Source organism: Carassius carassius, chromosome 39 (genome assembly GCF_963082965.1).
Source record: "Carassius carassius chromosome 39, fCarCar2.1, whole genome shotgun sequence".
In the NCBI taxonomy this organism is placed as follows: domain Eukaryota; kingdom Metazoa; phylum Chordata; class Actinopteri; order Cypriniformes; family Cyprinidae; genus Carassius; species Carassius carassius.
In genome coordinates this window covers 26,664,852-26,690,614 of record NC_081793.1, presented here as the reverse complement: position 1 = coordinate 26,690,614, position 25,763 = coordinate 26,664,852, and the positions used below count along the sequence as shown (strand labels likewise).

Below are 25,763 nucleotides of genomic sequence, written 5' to 3'. Positions count from 1 at the left end.
GCAAACACGCCCAATAAAATGGCCCCACCCCTGTCACTTGATTGACAGGTTTCGGTGTAGACGTTGGAAATTCAAATGCAAAAGGAATTGCGATTCCATTTGAGTTTTGGCAGTTTACATGCACAGTGCAGAGAGAGTAAAAAAGGCAAATGTGGTAATTAATATTGCTATTTAAATATGACAGGCTCATAGCTCGTAAGATATGGGAAACACAATTGCAAACGGTTTTTGCATTTCCATTTTATATTTGAATAAGACACAGATTCACTCTCTACCAGCAGGTGGCGCTTAAAGCGTTTCCTTGGTTTCTGCTGTAAACAAAGCAGCGCTGCACTCATGAACTTTAATATGCGTTATATAGAGGCAAGGTGAAAAGAAAAATGACCATCTAACCTTTTCTAAAGACAGTAAGTTGGCTATATATAAACTCCTACAACAAATTGAATAAATTTTTGTTTAGCATCTCAACCAATTTGAATCGTCACATATTTTAATCGATTTTCAGCCCGTCTTGCGGTTAATCAATACATCCCTAATATCTGCCGATGACAGGGGAAGTGAGAAAATTTACCAGATATTGTACAGTTCTTTTGATTATTAAAAAAACAACAACAACAAATACAATTTATAAATTTATAAATATATTAAGAAATCTATCAATATAAAATAACAAATGAACGTGCATATTTTATTTATTATACTATAATTTTATTTACATTTACAAATATGTTTTATAAATTCCAGTGGGACATTCAGAAAGACATTGTACAATATTTCATAACTGCACTTGTAAAATTATAAAATTTCATGAATAATTTCTTCAGTGTATAGTAATGAAGTTCCAGTTGAACTTTCATTAAGATGTTGTACTGTATTTTGCATTTTTTTTTATATCTAATAGTAGTAAGTAGTAGATATTAAAATAATAGTATCATATTTTAATGTCTTCGCAAAATAATTAATAAATAGCCTAGTATTAATCTCAAATTCTTCATTTTTTTCAGTCTTCAATAATTAATTTGTTGTTGGACTTTCATGATTTCTTGATTGTTTTCTTTAGACTTAAAGGCTCATCTTGCGTCAGATCTCTGTCTCTTTCCAGGCGTCCTGATTCTGTGTTGCCAAATATCATTTTGCTGTCACACAATATTCACTTATACCCGCATCTGCCTCCCGATGGCCGATGCAGAATCCCAGCTTTGTCTGTCCTGCTATCGTCAAGCTATGATACATGATCAGAACACAGACGTATCTTCAACACACACAGCGGCCCAGAGATATGCTTTTAGAACCTGATATTACACTGACAGGAAACAGATGCCCTCTCAGGGAGGAAAACACACTCCAGGGAAAAAAAATACAGTGAAATTGAAAGAAAACATTGAGAGAGAGAGAGAAGAGTATTCTCTGATTTGTGTGTGAGCACGTGTTTATTCTGCTTGCTTCGTGTTGATTTGGTAAGCATGTTATTCAAAGTAGGAGATCAGGCTGTTGGTATGAATGATTGAAGTTTTGCCCTCGTTTATGACAGTTGAAATTAGGGCGCTGAATCCAGGCCGTCCTGGAAATGACACACTCTATAAACGATATTTTGGGGCTCCCAGCAGGGATCTGATCAGCCTTGTGTTGGCAGCTTCCTGTCTGCTGCTTTGAATTGCCACATTCCCCCTCGGTGAAGCTGTTTTATGTGCTGCCTGTTACCACAGACAAACATTTTGACCTGCTGTTCAGGTTGTACAGGTTTTACAGTAATACGCTAACTAAAGTCTATGGAGGCAAGTGTTCTGGAGGTTTTAGGGTGCTTTCACATCTCTAGTTCGGTTCATTTGGTCCGAACCAAGGGCAAACAATTATACATTGTAGCATTTTTCAGCTTCTTTGGTTCCTTTTCACACCACACTGATTGCTTTGGTCCGAACCAGTTGAAACAAATCAAAATGCAGTCACATGACAACATCCACATCACTCATTGGCCATGACGTATTTCCTAAACTGCTTTTCGATTGGTCAGAATTTACGTGCGGGAAAATTCTAACATAAGAGGAAAAGCCAGCAAACAACACGGAGACAACACAACTATGGAGAGACGACTGCGCGGGCTGGTTTTTCCCTGGCCATAATCTATAACATTGTTTGTATACACCACAATATTTCTATAATGAAGCGCGGATGCGGCTTGAAAACAACGTTCTAATGCACTGCAAACGGCGAGCGGGCATTGCTCCTAACTTCAAGCAGAGCTGTGCATTAATTCTTCTTAACTCTGACATGCTCATGGTCATCAGACCAAATTTCTATGAGCCTCCTCACCTCCTCACTACTCCAAGTTTGTCCACGAGCTGCCATGCTAAAGTGCAAACTCTCAACAAACACTTCCTCATCCAATAATGCACAGTGCAGCTGACTACGGCAGCTGGTTTAGTCCAAAAATTATCTGTACTTTTTGCAGTTGGTCTGTTTGAGGTTGGAACACATTCTCACCACAAACGAACCGCTCCAGAGTTCGTTTGGAAGCGTACCGAGACCACCTCTTCAAGCAGGTCTCGGTACGCTTGTTTGGTCCGCATTTAGTGCGCACCGAGTGCGATTTGCAGCTTTCACACCTTCCCAAACGAACCGCACCAAAGTGGGAAACGAACTCTGGTACGATTCAACCGAACTAAATGAGGCAGGTGTGAAAGCACCCTTAGAAGCAGAAATGCATTTCAAATCTATTTTATTTTATTTTATTTTATTTAGTTTTTTTCCTTATTTAATTTTTTTTCTTATTTGTTTTTTTATTAGACTTGATATTTTTTATTTGTTTTTCGTTTATTATATTGCTTTTAGTCTTTTTATATTTTTTTTACTTAATTTTATTGTTTATTTTATATTTGCTTTTTATTTTATTTTATTATTGTTTATAAAAGTGCTTACTTTTTTGTCTTTTTAAAAAAAAAAAAAAAGCTTGTCAGCCAATACTCACGATCTGCCTCTGTTTTTACAGGAAACAGCATCTAATTTCGGAAAAGAATAACTCTTTGAATATAACTTACATATAATGAATGTATACAATCAGAATTATAAAATATGTTATGAAATACATCTAATCATGAGGTTATTGGCTATACCTATATAGTTTGTTAATGAAAATAAGTGAACTTCTTTGTCACTTGACATGTAGCAAAAGCTAAATTATCTGGTAAATAATTGTTGCATTTATAATCCAATAAATTGACTAAATTGTTATAATAAGTCAATTATTAAAGGAATGGTTTAAATGGCAATAGTCAACCAATGGCTCCTCTGCAGTGAATGGGTGCCATCAGAGAAAGAGTCCAAACAGCTGATAAAAACATCACAATAATCCACAAGTAATCCACTCCACTCCAGTCCATCAGTTAATGTCTTGTGAAGAGAAAAGCTGCATTTTTGTAAGAAACAAATCCATCATTAAGACATTTTAAACTTCAGACAGTTGTTTCTGGCCATATCCATAGTAACACACTAGTCTCAAATTTCAAAAAGAAAAATCATTAACCCATTTATACCATTCATATAAATTGGTTTTTAGCTCTTATTAATGTGGGTTCATCCTGATTGAATTACTGGGTCAAATTCATGTGCACATTACATGACTAAACTTCCATTCAAAGAGGCTTTGTAGAGTATTTACAGGACCGTTGCTGTAATCCTGGTAAATTCCAGCAATGTTTCGCGTGGATATATCACATGCTAATGGAGGTTTTAAATATAAACCCTGATTTTCAGTGCTAGAAGACTGTCTACTGGCAGAACAAGTGCAGCTAATTAGTGAGATCAGCGCAGGGCTGCACACACGTCCAGATAAGGACATGAAACCACTTTTTGGTTTGTGTATTTCTCTGCTTTTTCTGAAAATCTGCAGTTGTTGGTCTTTGATTCAGGGATGTTTAGCGTCCCAGTAGAGGCTGAAAGTGATTGGATGAGGTGGGACACTCTGGATGAGAGAACTCTGGGTCCTTATTATGCATTCATGAAATAGCAATGGTAATTGCCTTTACACATTTAATAGCATAGCACTGTTCAAATCTTTCTGGCTGTATAATTTATCAGTAGTGCTTGTTAAGGTAAGAATCATTGTATTATTATTTTACTGTTTATATTTTGTTTCGGAAAAAATGCATAGATTTGAGAGTGGATTCTTCATGTTTATTATTCATATTATATATATATATATATATATATATATATATATATATATCAGAGATTCAGAGTTTGTTTCCTAACCCTAGGGTTGTGGGTTTGAATCTCAGGCCGGCAATACCACGACTGAGGTGCCCTTGCTCCCCGGGCGCCGCAGCATAAATGGCTGCCCACTGCTCTGGGTGTGTGTTCACGGTGTGTGTGTGTTCACTGCTGTGTGTGTGCACTTTGGATGGGTTAAATGCAGAGCATGAATTCTGAGTATGGGTCACCATACTTGACATGTCATGTCACTTTTTTTTTCACTTATATATATGAGTGTGTGTAACAATAAAAACTCCATGATCACGGGAAGAAGGAGGCGGGAACCGGCGGACAATCAAATGACCTTTTAATCATCAAAATAAACACAAAACATCGCGGCAGCCCCTAATGGCCGACTGCCGTGCACAAACAAAACCAAAACACAAACTAAAATCCAGTCCTGGTCCTCTCTCGTCCTTCACTGTCGTCGCTCCTGTTTTATATCCTTGCATCTCCTCCGTGGGACTCAAGACTGGTGGGTCGAGCAGGTGTCGCTCATTTCTCAATCACTCCACTGCCCCTGCCCCACTCGTCACAGTGTGTGTGTGTGTATTATTTTATATACTTTTTATTTTATAGTTTTATTCTGTTTTTTATTTTATTTAATTTGTTTAGATTTTATTTTATTTTATTTGTTTATGTATTTATTTATTTTTGAGGGTGGGCCCTGTTAACACATTGATTTATATATATTATACTTTTTACATAATACATATTTATTTTTTATTTTATAATTTTTTATTTAGGTCATTTTTATGTATTTTTTATTTGAATTACGTTTTATTTTGTTATTATATTTTATATTTTTTAATTTTATTTAAAGTTTTTATTATTATTTTTAACATATACTATAACTTTTTTTTTTTAAGTTGTAAATTAAACAAAGATTATTGGAGTACATTTGTAGATATTACTGTTCACACATGCTTTATTCCATAAAATGGATGTAAATGAAGCTGACAACATTTTTTTTATACTGAAAAATTCATTTGGTGCAGAAACAGTTTTCACTCAGAAATTGCTAGGAAATTTTTCAAAAATGTACAAAAAATTGGTCAGTCACACATTGAGTGTGCAATTTTATTTAACTTGGAAAAATCATTTTTTTATAAAGTGTTCAGTGGATCAGCTCCGTTCATTCAGGATGCCTCTGTGCTGCATTCAATACTCAGTTCATTAGACGTATTTTGCAGTCAAATCCAGAGAATGAAAGCCTGTTATCATGCAACTGAAGCTTAAATCAGTCTTGCAGAAGCTCAGCATGAGATACTCTGACTGTGGAGAGCATCAGAGGAGAACCGCAGGAAGATATCTGGGACTGTTCGCTTCTCATCAGGAGCCACATCCAGAGTTCACAGGCAGGGCATCACCCGTGTGAGACCTGCTGCTTTCATCTGCTCTTTAAAGGTTACACAAAAATCTTCCTGCTCACCAGGGACGACATAATCACAAAGAGGCTTGGAGACGAGTGTTTATTGATGTTGCACCTCATACATTTCCACGGAGTATTTTTGAGTCATTATATGAAAGATGTGTTTCTTTTTGATTAGTGGAAGGATAAACTTGTATGTCAGCAAAGCCGGTCATTTTGAGAGCTGTCCTTCACAATAACTGGCCCCTTGCTGATTAACAGAAGTTGTATATATTTGTTTGTTTAGGCAAAAAAAACATTTTTTTTTTTAAGTTTACTGAATGCATAATGTTTCCTTTTTGGAGTTTAACTGTTCAGGACAAACAAGGGACTCATGAAAAAATAAAAATAAAAAAAGCAGCTGTGGATCATCCAGATAACAACACATTATTAAGAATCAAGCTTATATAAACCTTTGTTTGGTGTAATTTTTATAAATTTAACTATTATTTTCTCTTTCTCACAATATAGCCCCTATTGCACAGTAGTACCAGTAAATTGCTGTAAAATTTACCAGTCGATACGAAAATGTGTTGTTAACACAGGCAATGTTTTTTACATTCACACAAAATACCAGTAAATACTGTGGCATCATTAACCTAGAAATGACCTCCAAACGACTGGGTCTCCTTGTGTTGTTTGTGTAATCATAGAACATACGTGGTCTGTGTTTTAGGTTTTTTACATTTTTGTCAAACGTTCACATTCATGAAGCTGCTTTTGGCCCATAGACATTGTATTAGATCATTTCAAACTGAACTACTGTACACAGCGCAGTGTAAATGTGTCATGTGTGTCAGAATGTTATGATTGGCCCAGAGTAGAAATCAGAGTAGTATATAATCCAAATATAAATACGGCACATTTGAGTATGCACTCATAACAGGAAGCAAATCATGTTCAAATATATAGCATCACATACCTGGCATCTCCAAGGTATTTTGTGTTTATGTGCAAAGAAGAAGAAGAAAAAGCCTTACCTGCTTCCAGTCAGTGAGTTTACTGTATATAACTGTATAATATAACCCTACACATAGAAAACATACTGAAAGAGTTATCTTACTTATTATGCATATACTTTACATAAAACTTAAGACATATACTTGAATTTCACATGAAACATGTAGTGGTACAGAAGATACATTCAGGGCAAAACCATGCAAAAACAGACTTTCGGGGGAAAACAGTGCACACAGGAAAAGTACAAGATGAAAAAAAGGCTATGTGCTTTGTAAAAGCCCATTATTACTCCCTATACACAGTCACACATCTCTGTGCCACTCTTGAAAGCAGTTCCTGTTCAACTGATAAGTGAACATCTTATGGCTGGCATTTCTATGGTGCATGTTTGTTGCTTCTTACCAAGCACTGCTTTGCAATGCATACAGATCTGGTGACCAGCAGTGGCAACATTACTGGCATCTGAGGTCAACTCAGCTCCTGGAACTGGTACATGGTCACTACAGCTCTGTTTATTTTCTTTATTTTACAAATGCACAATGTTTTTTTGATATTGTAAAATCCATGGCTGGAGTGCAGGGACATCCAAACTATAAAACCAGCCAGTGGTCATGCATATATCACCAATAGAAATCCTGCTGGACCAAGCCCAGGAGGAGGTCATTCCCCTAGTGGAGTGGGCCTTTACTATAAGACACTGTACGCCCACACTGAAGGCTATAGAATCCACTATCCAGCAAGACATAAACGAGTCAGAACACTCCATATACACTCTAAGAGCCTGAACCAGGGAGAGTGGATTGGGATCCTGCTCACTGTCTGAAATGGGAAGAGCCAGAATAGATAGCCTTGTGCTCTGAATGCTGGAAAGCACTTAAGGCCCATAGCCGTGTCTTGGCTTGAGGACAACTCTACAGTCATTAGGCCCAAGCTCAAGACACAAAGCACTGAGTGACAGTGCATGCAGGTCACCCACTCGCTAGACTGACACTAAAGCCAAAAGGAGGGCGGTCTTGAGCAGGGGGCCATAAATTGGCCAACTGGAGCGCTTGAAGGGAGGGCCCCATATGATTATAATATTAAATATAGCTGCAAGCAGCAATTACGGGGCCAAGCAATACAGAAGCAAGCTTCAGACGAACGGCAGGAATGAGTAATTAAAACCGTTTTAAGATTATTTGAGGCAAAATGGCTTGAAAACAATAAACACAACAACTAGTAATAGGATTTATTGGCTCATCACGTTTGACCAATAGGTTAGCGGTGTTACCAAATTAGTGTTGAATAGTCAGTGTGAGTTGACTATTGCACATACAAAGTTTGGTGTCATTATGTCAAAGCTTTGAAGAGGTATAGCCTTAGAGTAATTTTGACACAGTGCTTAAAGTTTATAGCGGCGCTGTACAAAAACGGTTGCGTCTATCGACACGAAATCCATAACTTTTTTCAGCACAGTCTGAAGATAATTTTACTCAAGTTTGGTGAAAATCGGACAAACGGTTGATGAGAAGTAAAAAAAAGTAAGTTAACAACATAAATCAAAATGGGCGACAGGAAGTTCAGCCTATTATGACATAATTGATATGTATATTGTCGGCATGACCCAAGGAATATTTTGAGACCAGTTTTATTACAATAGGTTAATGCAATCAAAAGTTATGTAATTTTCAAAAATGTGAATAATTAAGAATTAATGTTTATTACTCCAGACCAGTAGGTGACGCTGTTACCAAACTGATGTGGCATGATCAGTGTGAGGTGACGATGACACATACAAAGTTTGGTGCAAATATGTCAAAGCTTTGCAGAGATACTGCCTCAAATGCATTTTGGCACCCTTCCAGCAAATTCGTTGATGCGCTAAATGAGAACCGTTTCGTATATATCGACACGAAATCCATAACTTTTTGCCAGCATGGTCTGAAGATGATCCAAGTCAAATTTGGTGAAAATCTGACTAACGGTCTAGGAGGAGTTCAAAAAAATAGGTTTTCAACATTAATCAAAATGGTGGACAGGAAGTATGGCCAATTTTCGCATATTTGGTATCGATGCTCTCGGCATGATCCACAAAATTTAGGGGGACCATTTTCATTTTAATTGTCTAATTTATTCAAAAGTTATTAGCATTTTTGTGACATGACCACAAGGTGGCACTGCCACTAAACGTTTTGAGTTCCTTCAGGGCATGGAGCCAAATATTTTTTTAATTATTTTCGTAACGATACGATAAAGCGTTAAGAAAATACAGCATTTTAAAACATAATTCAAAATGTCCAACGCTTAAAATGGCCGACACGGGAAAGTTTGATATCATTTGACTCGACACGACTCACTGAATCTAAAGAGACCAGTTGTGTGATTTTTGGCCAAACCATTCAGAAGTTATAAGCCAAAATATGCATTTTGCATATGCAAATATGCACTAGTTGGCAATGTGTCGAAACACTGCAGGTAGTCTCAGGTCATGCTTATTATAACACACACCAAGTTTGGTCTCAATATGCCAAACCGTTGCCGAGATATAGCCTCACATGCATTCTTGCGTACTTTTCGTCAAATTTGTTCACGTGTCATTCGAGAACGGTTGGACAAATCAACTTAAATTCCATAACTTTTTGCCAGCATGGTCTGAAGATGATCTGGGCCAATTTTCGTGAAAATCGAACTAACCGTCTAGGACGAGTTCGAAAAAGTAGGTTTTACAAACAATAAAATATAGCAAAAAAAAATGTTGGTGTTCATTCGACTTGGCATAAGCCAAGGATTCAGAGGAAAAATTATTGTACTTTTGTGGCTTATGGTTCAAAAGTTATTAGCATAGAAACTTTTAATCTTTGGACAAGTGGTGGCGATAGAGAGTTGGAGTCAGAGTCTCCAAACGTGGTGTGGTTAAAGTTGATATTATCCTCTATTAGTGTGCCAAATTGCACAACTTTCCCACAAGCGGTTCTATGGTCTGCCATAGACTTGCGGCGGAAGAAGAAGCAGAATAATAACACGAATCCTAACGGATACAATAGGTGCCTATGCACCTTTGGTGCTTGGCCCCTAATAATAACAATATGCATGTAAAATGTATTGTTTACTATTTAAAATATTATAAATCATTTATGAATTTATAAATACTAAATTTTTGAGTAACAATGATTTTATTATTAATAATATAAAAATATGATTTATAATACACAACAAAATATTCACAAAAAATAAGAAGTGCCAATTTGACAGATATTCTAATGAGATGTGGCCACTTTACCCACGATTCCATGCATGAGTAAACAAAAAGCTTGGTAACCCGCATGGTAACCCCACTCATTCTGGTTGCTAGACTGGATTTTCACCATAGCAACAGCTTGAAATGCACAGGCCTGTGGAATGTGTACCCTTGCAGCTTTTTCCCAGGTATATAAATTGTAGTTTGTCACCCCTGTTCCTCCTCCTCCTCCTCCTCCTCCTTATGTCTGTCAAGTGTGTTTCCTTTTCTCAGTCTTTATCCAATCCCTCCTCCCACTCTATTCCATCTCTCACACTCATTTAAATTCATGTATGGCGTCCCCTGGAGGGGCTGCTGGGATTATATCACACACAGAAGTCATCTCTGCGATGTGCGGCGATGCCAAGAGCTGTTTAAATTTTAAAACACCATCTGAATCTGATGGATGAACGACTGGTGAATGTGAAGCGAATGCTGGATGGTGGCTGATGTATCAGGGGCTGTTAAATATAATCATTCCCATTACAAACAGCAACATTGAGCTCAGTAGAAATGAGGCGTGAAGTCAATTTCTTGTGCAATTTGTGCATTTGAAATGGTTGTATTTAACAAAGCTCATTCTGAGAGAGCTATTAAGAGGAAATGTCATTAGTGGCACTTGGTATCAGTGATGCTGTTGCTCATACTTGAACAAACCTGTAACACTACGTACTTCAGCGTAACTATCCTGCACTGTTTGTGCTATGGATATGAACACTCCCTCAAACCCTGCTTGATAGTGGCCTTTGGACAATAAAATGGAAGAAACGTTGACATTAGAATATCATAGAAACTTGCTGTTGGACTTTTGTAAATGAGTTTAATGAGATATAATAACAATAGAAATTATAAAGATTATGTATGATTAATTAATAAAAAAATGCATAAATATAAGCATAAACAAATAATGTGTACATGAATAAATAGTGGTCAATTGTGAACTAAATCACATTTTATTCATTGATTCATTACTTATGAAGGACCATGTACAGTTCAGTGTTTTTTTTTCATTTATGTGGAAAATCAGATCTAAAGACTCTTCACTTCACTGTATAAAGATCATTATTGCATGGCTCTATGGAATGCTTGGTTCTGATTGGCCAGTTGTGTCATTCTGTGGTCAAATATTTATTATAATAAACTAAACTATAAACTATATAACTGACCATTGTCACTGGTAACTAGTTTCCTATGACACAGTAGCTGTGCTAGTTTATTGCTTGTTGTTAAATCTCTTTGTCATCTCTTTCTTTAAACATATTTGAACATAAATGCATTTATTTAAACATTTATGCATTTGGTTATTTGTGCACTTAATTGTGTGTTTATTTATTTAGACATTTATTTCTTTATTAATGCATTTCTTTATTTGTGGATTTAATAGTACATTTATTTATTGGTGTGTTTTAATATGTAGCCATTTAATAAAAAAACAACTAACCTAAGTCTCTGTCTGTCTTGTTCTTCTCCAGGTATTGTTAAACTGCTGCATTGAGCTTCTGGATTTCTGCTGCGCTTCTTCATTCTGTGGATCTTTAGAGAAGAGATAGATAGATAGATAGATAGATAGATAGATAGATAGATAGATAGATAGATAGATAGATAGATAGATAGATAGATAGATAGATAGATATAGAGTGTGAGGCAGAAGGTTTTAAGGGTGAAGGAGCAATGTGACGGTTGGATTCCTCCTATAGCTCACCGGCTACAATGGACCAAATCATACACTGAAACATCACAGCTCAAGGTAAGGACAACATTATTTTTTTAATTTATTTTTTTATAGCACTATAGCCATAAAATAGTTTAAATGAGCATTTTCTAACTTCTCCCTCACACTTGACAGCAGGCAGTTTTTGCTACTGTACCTTTAAGACTTCTACCTGTAAATGACCTCTGTTATGATACCCTGCCATTTGTGTAGCTGCTAAATACAGAGTAGGTGTTGATATGTAAATATGATTGGTTGTATATTGGCTCGTGGTTGTGATGTCAGTATGTATTGATTTCGGAGCAAGCCATTTGTGAGTTTCTGGAAGGTCCTATGAGGGATTTTTGAGTATGCTGTATGCTGAACTCTTATTTCCTTTAAATACACTTGCCTCTGAAATTTAAAATGATAACTTACTGATTGCAGAATGATATAGACACATAAATGGTCTCATTTGTGTTTTAAGAGCCAATTTCATTCAAGCTATCCAAGCGTAGAAAGTCTGGCCTGTCGGTTCATTTCACACGTTTCTTGATTGTTCATCATATTGCGTGTGGTTATGAAAGCTGCATGTTCAGCATAGTCACACTTTCTGATCCTCTTAGCGCCTGCAGAAATATTCAAAGGATTTTTCTTGTTATTTTTGTTTTCTCATTGTTCCTGTTATTGCTGCTTTGCTGGAACAGTGTCTCTTATTATCAGCGCTGTTACCGAAACGCTCAACAGAGGCCTGAACACATGGAGACATTCCAGTGGTTTTTGTGCAAGCGTGTCTGTGGATAGACAATGTGTGGATGTGTGTAGCATCCAGGACTTGTTTAAGGAGTGTGTGTGAGTGTATGTATCTAATCCAAAGGTTAAGAAGTGTGTGTCAAACTCAAAAGCAGGAAACCTGGCTGCACAGGAAAGGAAATAATCAGTAGGCAGATGGGGGACAGCATGTGCTTACACTGCACTGCACTGCACTGCACACATTTCACAAAAATGTGAAATGTATTTACAATTTAAAATAACTGTTTTCTATTGTAATATATTGTAAAATATAATTTATTCCCGTGATCAAAGCTGTATTTTCAGCATCATTACTCCAGTCATCGGTGTCACATGATCTTTAAGAAATCATTCCATTATGCTGATTTGATGCTCAAGAAATATTTCTTCTTATCAATGCTGAAAAAAATTGTGCTGCTTCGTATTTTTGTGAAAACTTTTAAGAAAGTTCAAAAGAAAAGTATTAATTTGAATAAAAGTTTTCAGTGTCACACTTTATCAAATTAATGCATGCTGCTAAATAAAAGCATTAATCACTAAAATAAACTCTTACTGACCACAAACTTTTCAAAGGCAATGCATATTTTGAATTAAACAGCTTCAAAAAATTGTTGATAAGATGTTTTAGTACAAAACAAAATTTATTTTACATTTTCTAGTTTTTCAATGAAAAATTTAATGAAATTACAATTAAATGGCCAAATGCAAGCACACTTTGCGATATTTTCAATGTAGCTTGATTTTATATTGTCAGCGAAATTAGTGCGAATCACCCATGCATTCATGAACTCTAATAGAAACACACTCATAGTTGCTCATTAGAAACCCTCTTTATATGCCAAGTGGAAGGGTCTGAAGTGTCGTTCATCCATCAAGCTGGAGATTGTTGTTCTGATTGGCCTTCTCATTCATTGCATTTGACATTTACAAGAGCATTGCTGTTCTCTTCTGTCATGGCATTTTTCAAATTAAAATGCATTTCACTTGCCCTCATGTTGTTACAAACCCGCATGACAGTCGTTCATCAGTGAGACACAAAAGGACAATGACCTGGCTGAATGAGGGCCAAAAATGTATAATTGAACCATAAAAATAGTCAGTATGACTGCTGCACTATATTCAAAGTCTTATGAAGACATTTTGGCACAAATTTAGATTTTGATTTGCTGCATTTATTTAATCCAAAATCAATATTTTATCTAATTTCTTAATTTTTTTGTATAGGTAGTATTTATACAGTTTTAGCTTTTAGTTTCGGATCTGTTTTTAGTTGTTTTTATAATACTACAATTGATTGCTTCTGTTGTCCTCATTTGTAAGTCACTTAGGATAAAAGCGTCTGATAAATGACTAAATATAAAAATCCAAAACAATCTGTAATTTTGTGAAATAATATTTCAATTTAAAATAATGCTCTTCTATTTGAATATATGTTAAAATTTAATTTAATCCTGTGGTGCAAAGCATCATTACTCCAGTCATCAGTGTCACATGATCCTTCAGAAATCATTCTAATACGCTGATCAGCCTACACACTGCTTGTCTCAACATATTGATCTAGGATAGAAGAAATATTAGCATTAGTTTTACACACGTAATACATAGCTAATCAGAGTCCAGCTCTCATTATAATGGTGCGTTCAAATCATCTTGTATAGATCGTATTTATGAGTTGAATGCACATGAACGCCACCACAATATCGTAAATACCAGTGGGGAGCTCGCGATTTTCTTTAAGCCCCGATCTGTACGAGTTGGGGGCGTGTCAGTGATTAATGTGGCGGAATATACAATACTTAAAGGTATTTAGCTGTGATATTGTCAGGCTTTTCTATTTACAGAGCAGTAAGTTAATCGACGATGCATAATATGATGGCATTATAATATAACAATGCAACTTGTAACAATAAAGTTGGCAGTGGCTTCATAAATTAATTTAAAACATTAAATAACGAAGTATACCTAATGCACATTTCTTTGTTCTTCATTTTCTAGAACAAGAGTTTAAGAACATTGCTGTATTTTTGTGTTATTGATTAAGAGAAAGTACTCCGCCATCTTGCTCCGACGAAAGTGACTTGAATGTACATGCCGTCTTAAGCACGACTTCCCTCCTCGTACGTACAAACCTCCCAGGAGGACTTGAACGCACCATAAGTTCCACCTAGTCTGATTGTCTCCATTCAGGACTGTATGGGGACAGGACAGTCACAAACAGAGTGGCACTCTCTGTTTAATCAGATGGCGCATTGTGAGAGAGAAAGAGTGTGTGTGCACGTTTAGGTGTGTTGTGTGTGCTGACATTTTAGCAATGAGACATGAAATCCATGCAGCAAACCAGGGGAGGCAATCCCAGTTTTGACTGGTCTTGAGCCGAGACACCGCAGGAAATGATTGCAGACAGAAGTGAGAGATTGAGCAGAGTGAGGGGGAGAGACGTCTTGTGTGTTTTACCATCCCTAAAGATCCATGACGCTTCTGCAATCAGCAGGTTCAGCAGGTTCATGGAAAAGTTCCAAACCCATTTAATATACTTTCTTTTGTGGGACATTCACACAGTATTTGCGCTGCTCTTATAGTTATGAAAGTGAATGAGGATAGACAGTTACGCTCTAAAAAGACCTTAAAAGTATTATAAATGTCCAACATTTAATTTTGTTTTATGAGAAGAATTTGATCATCACTTAATTAACCATCATCATTTAATTAATCACCATAATTTCATGAAAATGTTGTAAACTAAAACTAAAAAAAATAATCATCACAATTGCATTAATCAATTCTACATGTATAACATGTCAGATGTTAGAAGTAAAATGAATTGCAAATGCAACTTCAACTTGAACTTTTTTCTCATTTCGTTTACATTTGTAAGTTATATTTTTAACCTAATATTTATATTTTATTTCAGTAAACTAAAACAATTTTTAATAGCTTTAGTTTAATAACAACACTTTCATTAATCAATTCAAAATGGGTAAAATCTACATTTAAAATTAGAAATTATTTTCAAACATTATTATTATTATTATTATTTATTATTCTGTTAAATGTCATATTTTAGAAGTAAAATGGATTGCAGCTTCAACTTCAATTGAGTTAGATAAGTTAGGTTTTTGAAGTTAGAAATTTTTCTGCTAATATTTATATTTTGGTTTATTTAAACTTGATTCAGTTTATGAAAATTATTTTTAATAAATTTAGTTTAACCACACTCTTGCATTAAAGTCCTTGCTTGCATTTTTCATTCTCGTTCCATATCCTGTGTCATTCAGAAATGCATCCGATTTTAAAGTAATAATGGATTGCAATTGAAGCTTGTTGACTAAACTGTCAAAGATTTGTGATTTAGTCTCAGATATTATTGCAGGTGTATCAGAATGTTTACCTCTTTATTTTCTCTGATTGGTCAGACTGCTGACAGTGGCCACACCCCTCTGTATGATGTCACCTCTCATGTGACCTGGTCTGCAGGGAAAGAGACACACACTCAGCTGAAGGGGCTCAGATCAGTGGCCTCTTGTTGTGAGAGCAGGGTTTGTGTGTGTGTGTGTGTGTGTGTGTGTGTGTGTGTGTGAGAGCAGGACAATAGCGCTCAGTGTAAATCCAGTATAGCCCAGAATTTGATTTCGTTTTTTTTCACAAGCCAGTCCGAGCGAGAAACAGACTTATGCAACCTTAATCAACAACATGGCACTGGCAATCTGCTCCCACACGGCACGGCAGGCTGCTAGTCTGTCAGGTTTAGAGCCGGGAATCTGGAAAGCGTCTCTGAGGAATCCTGCTCACACGCTGTGATGTGGCAGGCTGTCAATGATCTGATTCAACCTGCTGCGTTGTGTCAAAATAAAAAGCTTTAGCATGCTCTGAAAAGTTGTTGGGGATTAATCACAGAATAAATGGTTCATGTTAAGTATTATATTAATAATTTAAAAGATAAAAACCATCCTAAAAGTACATGAAAGTGGTGTATATGATTCCAAGTCTTCTGAAGCAATGCAGTGGGTTTGTGGGTGGGTTCTTACACTGGACTTATGAATATTAATTAGATTGCACTGGTGTTCTGTATTCTAGCGTGATATTACCTACTTAATATGCATACGGCAACATTTTACCTTAGTGGTATTTACAAATTGATTGTCTGTATAAATGTGCATTGTATAGGTGTCGTAGTGCCATTATCAAGCCAGGTTTATGTTTGCTCAGATACTTTTACGAGTTACACATCCTCGACCTTAAGGGATGTCAAAATGAAATTTTAGTATTGAAATGAGGTTAGCAATAAAACTGAGAAACGTCAGTATACAATCAAAACTGACTGGCAAATTTGCAACATAACTAATTTCTCCTGAAATCTGAGTCAGTTGTTTATTACTTCATTCACAATCACAATTGATCTTGTGACTTAAAATATGTGTGTGTGTGTGTGTGCGTATATAATGTGTATATATATATATATATATATATATATATATATATATATATATATATATATATATATATACATGTCCTAATTATCATGAATTAATCCTCTTTATTTATTTATTTATTTACAGTATATGTGAAGTTAGTGTGCTAAAGTTTCTTCACCTGCAGGATCGTGTGATTTAAAATTTTATTCCAATCAAATATCAAAAACTTCAAGATCATCAGTGCAGGTTTTCATAAAATGTACATCACTCAACTAAAGTATAAACCCTAGAATTAATCTGATAATCTTGATCTGTTTAAGATTTATTTGTGTTCAGGGAAAAGGCCTTTTCATTTCATTTGAAAATACTGTTTGACGATCAGCTGTTGGATTTTATAATGTAAAATTGTATATCACATCTGACAACACACTCCCATTTTCAAAGAAAGCTTCTGTAAAGTTTGCCAGATGTCTGTTTTCAAACTGTAGTTGAGTGTGCTCATGGAACACTTCAGTATTGTTCCATGTTATTTGCCTTGGCCAGGTGCTGGGCCTCTTTCAGTAAACAGTGGGGTGTTTTATTGGAAAATAAAGTGCTCTGGAAAAAATAACAAGAGGACAGAAAAAATATATTTGATATACAACAGTGCACTTTTATTACTTAAACAATATGGAGGGCTTTGGCAATTAGTGCTTCTTAAGCAAATGTTTGGTTTTGTTCTTATGAGCATGTGAGTGCTATTTTTGTATTATTTATAGACCTATTATTATAGTAATTATTAATATTTTAATTGAATTAATCTTCATGTTTCATTTAAATTTTAGTTTGTTTTAGTAATTTTATGCTTTTGCCATTTTTATTGTTATTTTAATTTAACTTTATTTCATATACACACACACACACACACACACACACACACACACACACACACACACACACACACACACATACATATATAAAATTAACACTGAATTAACACTTCAGTGTTTTAATACTTCATCTTCATAGTTTCAAATGCAACACTTCTATTAACAACCAACATTTTTTTTTTAAATGTTCTCATCTAATATTCATATTATTTCTGTTTTAAGATTTTTTTCTTTAACGATGAGAAGATTAGTGCATTTAAAGGAGCTATGTGGAGGTTTTTACTTAAAAGAAATCTTTAAGATAGAGTTTTCATTTGTACATGTATGAGCCAACCATGATTAAAAAAAAAGAATGACACCTCGACTGTCCACCACGGTTGCCTCTATCAGCCTGTAGGCTCAATTGTGTGTGGAGGAGTCGGGCCCGAATTGGCACGAAAATTCACAAAATGTGACGTCATGCACGTTCTCGTCTTCTTGGGCTTACAACTGTACGGCACGCCAGCCATTATAGTAAGCAGCTGCAATAGTGTTTTCAAATGGACTCTGCGGATGGAACGAAGCGAACAGCCTCCAGCACAATTCAGACACCCATGGACACTCCTCGTAAGTAAAAAAAAAAAAAAAAAGAGCGTGCGCACTGAGAACGAGCATGAGACTGGCTGCAGTTCCTCTAACGGCCACTGGTGTCAGTAACGGTTAGAAATATCAGAACCTACGCAATGCTCCTTTAACTTAAACCTATTTTATTTCAGTTAGTTGTCAAAAACGTAAATATTTAGTTTCTGATCCAATATTGATATTTTATATAATTTCAATGAACTATTTTTATTATAGTTTAACTTTTAATTAACGACAGCTGCATTGGTGCATGTAATTTCAGCATATTTCAGTTAGTTGTCAAGGCAACATTTCTAATTTTTTAAGAACGTAACCAGAAGTTTAGGTTTATCAATCAATACTCATATTTCATATTATTCCAGCGTTATTTCAATTAACAGAAACTTTTTTTAAATTAACAATAACAACATCAATGCATATAATGTTTAATACAGATTTTTTTGTGTAGAAAAACTAAGAGATTCATGAAATAGTATGTAAGTATTTAAGAACAGATAATCATTGACAGAACTTCCAATTTTTGATAGAAACTGTTTCTTTAAGATATAGAAAAAGAAAACAAGTCGTTCATCCCCAAGTCACCATTAGCTCTGAAACAAGATGATACTTCTGGCCGACACACAAAATAAAAATCAAATTGACGGTTTGGCTTCAGCAGTACTCAGATAAAACCAGGTTGATTTATTCAGCTAAGATCTGGCAACAGATCTTATTAGTTGTGTGAGATGTGTCTATGACAGATGCAATATACTTGTTTAAAGCCACAAGCAGCATTAGCTTATCAGTCAATCTGCAGATGGCTGGAGCAGAATTGATTTGTGTGTCAGTTTGTGCTTCTCCAGGAAAGATTTTTGCAAATAGCCAGACTGAAATGAGCGCTTTCTAAACTAAAAGTACACTTTGTAAATGAATTTTCTGGTCAATATATTCAACAAGAGTGTCACACTTGATAAAATATACCGTTTTGTTTTCACTGTTGTCCATACAAGCAGAGTTTTGATATGTCTTTGTTTTTAAAGGCCTAGTGTATTTTTGTGATTGTATGTGCGTGTGTTTGTCATTCAGAGCCCAAGGTCACAATCTTCGTTTATCAAACCACATTGGTTGTCATGTTTCCAAGGCAACCCTCAGGAAGATGATGAGCCGACTGTCTGGCATCATTCTGGCCGCTGCGTCTCTGATGTGACCTCTGGTTCACCGCCTGCATTAAGGCAAGCTTGCATTGCACCAAAGGCAAACATGGCATTATTGGAAGTCGGTTTGACGGTAAGCTTGCTGGTCAAGAATCACTTTGAACAGTTAATGTGCTGTTGTTGTTTGGTGGACACTGTGGGTTTGTGTAATGTGATTGGGCGAGTCAACGAGGTTTCATCCTCTTAAATAAGTCGGCAAGTAAAACCCGACAATGACAAACGGCAGATGGACCATACCGAGAAAGAGAACGGCTGATTAATAAAACGGAAGGATGAGGATATTAATGAAAAACTGAAAGATGTGATCTAAAAGGGTTGTTATAGGCAGAGAATGGATGAGAAAATGAAAAGTCTCTGGTTCTCTGTTGGTTTGACTCCGGGGGTCATTTTAATGCGTCCTCTAAGCTTGAATTTGTTTGAGATTTGTCTGAATTAGAGGATCAGTCCCCGCCAGGACAAATATCCCTCGCTTAGTTTCCTAGAGACCCGTTCATCTGATTCACAAAGACAGCAGTATTGCAGAAGTAAAAAAAAAAAAAAAAAAAACTCAAGTCCAGCAAAGTTCATCGTAGATGAAAGTTTATAGTAGATGATTTGGCTGAAAACCTGTATAGAATATGTCTGAGTCATATTTAATACAGATAACAAAAGAAATGAGCAACACATTGTATTTTGCCTGAAGAAATCTAAGCCTGTTGTTAGGACTATTAAGATTTTGGTAACACTTCACAATACGGTTTCATTTTTTAACATTAGTTACCTAGTTAACATGAACTAACAATAGATAAAGCATCTACACAGCATTTATTAATACATTTTAAGATCAAAAGTTGTATGGTAACATTAGTTAATTAATAGAGGTTAATAAATTAAACTTTGTATTTTAAAGAGTAAGTAACCTCTTTCTGTAAAAAAGGGACCTTGAAATAATAATTGTCTTTTATATTCGATCTCAAATGAAAATAATTATAGTACTAATAATAACACACATACGTTATTATTTTGGGGAAAAAAGTATTATTTTAATTTTTATTATTATATAGCAGCACGAAAACAGTTATGACTCATGTTTGTTCTGTCTTTAATTCTGCTTTCTTAAAGTAACCTTAGAATAAAGTCAATCTTAAAGTGGTCACAGTCTTTAACACTTATCAGTCGGCTTTTATTAGTGCAGATGAGGTGAAAAGAGTATGACAGAGCGCTAAAAACAGACTGTGATTCTGTGAAGTGCATGTCCAGTTAGACTTTATAGATAGAGCAGTACGAGATGAGTGGGAAAGAGGGTTAAAAATATCTTCAACATTGGCCACAAGTTTTGATTCTGTATGCCAGTGTCTAGCTGCAGGCAAAATTCACGTTATGTAAGAAAATGAAATGAGAAAATATAGAATTTGTGTTTTATTTATGCATTCATACTTCAGCTTTAAATGAACCTTTTGTATTTTTAATTTCAGCTCTGATTTGGCATGTTGAGGTGCGGTGCATGCGGGCATTGTGTGTTGAATCCAGACGTTTTGTAATCCTTCCCCCGCAATCGTTTTCTGCCGTACCTCTACTGTAAACAGAAACGGTTTTTGAGCTGATATGCAGTCCAGGTGTGTTCTTCAGGTAGCTAAAAACAGACATGCGTCACCTGATGATAAGCTGATGATTTGAGCATGTTGTGGGATGGGAATGGTGTTTGTTCCTGCAGTAAGCAGCTCCTGGGATCTGTCAAATCAGTATAGTCAGCAGACTGCATCAAGAGAGGGAGAATACTATCATTTACTTCATAAATATGAAAAACATCATTTTAAGACTCACACTAAAGCTTTGAAAATATTTTTATTTATTATATATTTTATATAAATATTCACTTTTTTTGTTTTTTAAAATATTGCTGAAATAATACAATAATAAGTTAATTTAATATGTAAACATAAATATTTTCTCTCTTTATCTTAAACACACACACACACACACACACACACACACACACACACACACACACACACACACACACATATATAGTACATATTTTTATTAAATGTATCATTCAATATATGTGTTTTTTTTTTGGGATTATTAACATATTGTGTTGCATTGTTGCCAAATTCATTCAAATTCATGCCAAATTGGAAGTGAGTTGTCTCCTATAAGTTTCCATTAGGAGAGCTGAATTATTTCCTGTGTAGAAATTAAGTCGAAATTTAGACTAAATCAGCTATACTTTTAAGTATTTATTTCTATTTCAGTTTGGATGCTGCTTATGTAGATATCAATGGAATTCACTTGGTTTTGAGCAGACAAATACTCTACATACAGTAGATTCATGTGCACTGAGAATTTGGTCTGACATATTCAACCTACACAAATACATATTTGCACACTTATTACACAAGCATGCTGTACATAAACCGTACTTTCATTCTTGCTTTCGCTGATTAAATAAGGAAATGTTTGAGGACTGTTCCTCATTTATACAGCATGTGGTCGCTGGGAGTTTTTGTGTGGGCTGAAAAACCACACGAAGAGTGTCTCTAATTCATAGTTAGCAACACAAACACACAAACACTCAAACAGAGATAGTCTCACTTACCATTTAATACAGCGAGTGCATCCCAGGCCGTGTCCGACACATGTTGGAGATGGCATAAGGCCTCACCTGAGGCTATCTGCAAATGTCTTTCGTATGAAAGGAGCCTGTCTGCTAGTTTTACCCCATGACCTGTTTACAATAATGAGTCTCAGAAGTGGCCTATCTGCTGGGGGCAAAGACAGCAGAGCAGTCCTGAGCACAGCCAGAACAAACACATCACATGCTCGCTGACCGAGGGAAGTGTGTGGAACGCGGATGAAAGGAGCAGACTGTAATTATGTGAAGGTAAAAGTTAGCATCAGAGATCATTTTGTTTAAGATTCAGTTTGACTAAAATTAAAATAGCCTTTGTTTACCTTATGCATAATACTGTATATTAACTAATTGATAATTAGCTGACATAATATTTATATTTTAATTTATCGATTTTGAATGTGTCATTTTTTTATTTATTTTTTTTATTTATATAACTGTATCTTTGCCATTATTTAACGCTTAAATATTAAAAAATATATATATATTACAGTTTTGTAATCATAAAATGTAACCTAATATATATTCTTTATCAAAGCTAGCTAGTTAATATTACATTTTTTTTTTTTTTTCTGTACATTATAATGTTGTGATGCCTAAATTCAACTGTAATATTGAATTTAAATTATGAAATTAAATTACGAAAATAATCTATTTTAGTTTATCTGTATTCAGAAAGTTTTTTTTTTATAAAAAATTGTAAAATAAATAAATACATGAATGAATTAATTGATAGAATAATTCGAATGTATATTAATTTTATAGTCATAAAATATTGTGAAATTACTATTTTCTATTTTGATATGTTTTTCAAATGTAATTTATTATTATTAATAATTTTTTTTTGTTTTTTGGTATTCTTTAATGAGTAAATGTGATTATTTTGTAACTGTCACTTTTGACTGGTTTAGAACCCTACAGGACTATATATTCTATAGGACACAAATCATATTGATTCATTTTAAATATATCTTTTTGTTTGTGAAGTACCAGTCTCCATTCACTACTTTCATCGTAAGGAAAAGAGACTCATTCTAAACATTTTCTTCAGAATTTCATGCAAGAAACAATATGAGTAAACAATGACAAAATGTACACTTTTCTAAAGGATCTCTAAAGGAATGGGACGTGGAGGAAGCAACTCACAGTCTATTAACACACTGGAGTCTTGACAGACACAGATTCGTCAGACAGACTCATTTGGGAGTCCATTGGCTGCTCTAAAGTGTGGCTACACAAGATTTATGTGTGTCACTGATTTGACCCACTTACTTTAACAGTTCCCTACTGTGTCCTAGCAAAAACACGCCAATGTGCAGGTGGTGTGTGTGTGTGTGTGTGAAAGTATTGTCACTGAGGAAAACTGTGCCCTTGAACAATGCATCTCACCACAGGAATCTCCACAGAGACACAGATAAATCCCTCTGGATAGAAAGCATAATGTTGTTCATTTAATTGCATGCACTCAGATGCAATTTAAGCATGTGTTATGGAATATATATATAAAAATGTATGTTATCATGCTTACCTGTGCACTTGTTTCCTCAGGCTTTGCTATCGGCCTCATACCACATGATACAGAGAGGGTAATTTCTTCTCATTAAATGTCTGTGATCAGTCTTTGTGCCACTGCAGGCAGCTCTCGGGTCTTTATTAATTGCCGTGGGATACAGTTTCGACTCAAATACTCGGACTCCAGCGTGCTCTGGGATACTATCGAAAAATGCAGCATCTGATCGCACTTCATCACAGCAGCTATTGCAGAAAGCACTTTATTTACACCCTGCCTGATGAACGATGCAGCCTGAGAGGTTACTAGGGAGAAAGACTGGCGTTCAATGAAAATGCAGCACAAAATAGTTCTTTTTTTTTTGCATCGGGATTATAGGTAAAAATGTTATATATGTATGCATCAAGAAAAGTATATGTTGAGGGTGTAATGCTCCATTATTTTTGTGCACGTCGCACATTTACAAATTTATAATAAGCTTTTAGCTTTTTTGCAGTGATGAACACATTTTTTGTGGCCTTGTTTTGTGGTGTTGGCTTTTTTTAAATATAGTTTAAATATAGTGTTAAAATTGGTTTCAGTAAGATTTATTTATTTATTTATTTTTAAAGAAAATAATACTTTTAATCAGAAAGGTTGCAATAAAGTGACAGTAAAGACAATAATTTTACAACACGTTTCTGTTTCAAATAAATGCTGTTTCTTCTTTGATCAAATAATCTAGGAAAACAAAAATTATCCCAGATTTCCACCAAAACACAAAGCAGCACAACTGTTTCACAATATTACTGTTTTACTGTGTTATTTTGTCACATAAATGAAGCCTTGATAAGAAGAAGAGATAAAAACATTACACAATCTTACAGACTCCAAACGTTTGTGTATTGTTTGGAATAACCTGCACCAGCAAATTATGAATATTATGACCAGGAATGTGTGTTAAAATCCTTATTTACAACCTTAATACAAATTCTTGGTCTTAGCAAACAATCAGTATTTAAGAAAGAAATTCCAGTGCATAGAATCGCCTTCCCCTTTTCCTCATTGCATATCCAGTTTCACGTATAAATGTCAAATTACAGAAGTGAAAAATGTTTGCAAATGCAGTTAAATTTTGATTTCATGTTGACTTTTCATGAAGTACAGATACTCCATGTAGTTCACATTCAACTTTAGATTAAAAGACTATGCATAATTATGGAGTAGCAAATTATTAGGAATAAAGTAGGGTAGTTCAAATGAAGTTCAATCTAAAATTATTTCAGACATTTTTGGTGTTTGAACACCGGGATTCTCTCTATGCATTGTGCTGGTTTAGTGTATAAGCAACAGCACCCAGATCATTTTCTCAATGAAGAGCATCAGTGGCTGTGCGTGGGTCTTATCTCTCTGGAGCAGCTCTGATAGCACAGCTGAGACTGAATGAATCCTCATGGCTTTTCCTGTCCAGAAGTAGCCCACGACAGATAGAGAAGATACAGGCCGGCCTGCATTCAAAAAACTTGCTCTGATTTTCAGTTTATTTGCTTTCAGGCATCACTTTTACTTTTACTTTGGATTAAATATATGATGCAAAACTTAATGTGCGCCGTTTGTGTAATAAGCTTGATTATCAAAGTAGAGATCTAGTATTGTGTCAGTCGTGATAATGCAGATTAAACTCTGATGGAAAACAGTAGCCATGCACGTCATTTTTAAACACCTCTAAATTCATAGATTACTTCAGATGTGAGAATGTTTCATCTCAATTTAATCCGCTTAACACCATATGCACTTAAAATCCAAAAACTAAGTACGATGAAAATAAATAATCATATCTAATCTGTGTAAAAGAGAGCTTTATGGTTTTGCATCTCTGCTTTAAATGTCAGTGATGAGATGCTCTCCGGTTTGAAGTGTTTGGACTGGAACTGTTCTTGAATGGCTTTGGTGACATCTAGTGGTGAAGTAATGAAACATTTTTTTTTTCAATGCAGTAATACTGTAGCTTTCTGCTCCGTTGTTTTTGAACAGACTGTAATGTACAGTCACATTTAATTAAAGAAATTACATTAAATTTTATGAATATTTCTAAATAATCTACTGATATGTTCTCTTCTTTTCTTGCAGACACAATGGTCCTTGTTTTTTTCCTGTCATTAGCAACTGCACAGCCTGACACAGCCAATTCAACAAACGGCAATAGCAGTG

The 25,763-nt window shown here is 35.2% G+C and overlaps 1 long non-coding RNA gene across 1 annotated transcript in view; it reads left to right on the top strand.

The window, feature by feature from the left end:
• Positions 1 to 25,763, top strand: part of LOC132121110 (uncharacterized) — a 77,942-nt gene extending 52,179 nt beyond the window's left edge. Inside the window, exons 2-3 of the long non-coding RNA XR_009426242.1 lie at positions 11,348 to 11,622; positions 25,683 to 25,763. This is a non-coding gene — a long non-coding RNA (uncharacterized LOC132121110). The remainder of the gene's footprint in view (positions 1 to 11,347; positions 11,623 to 25,682) is intronic.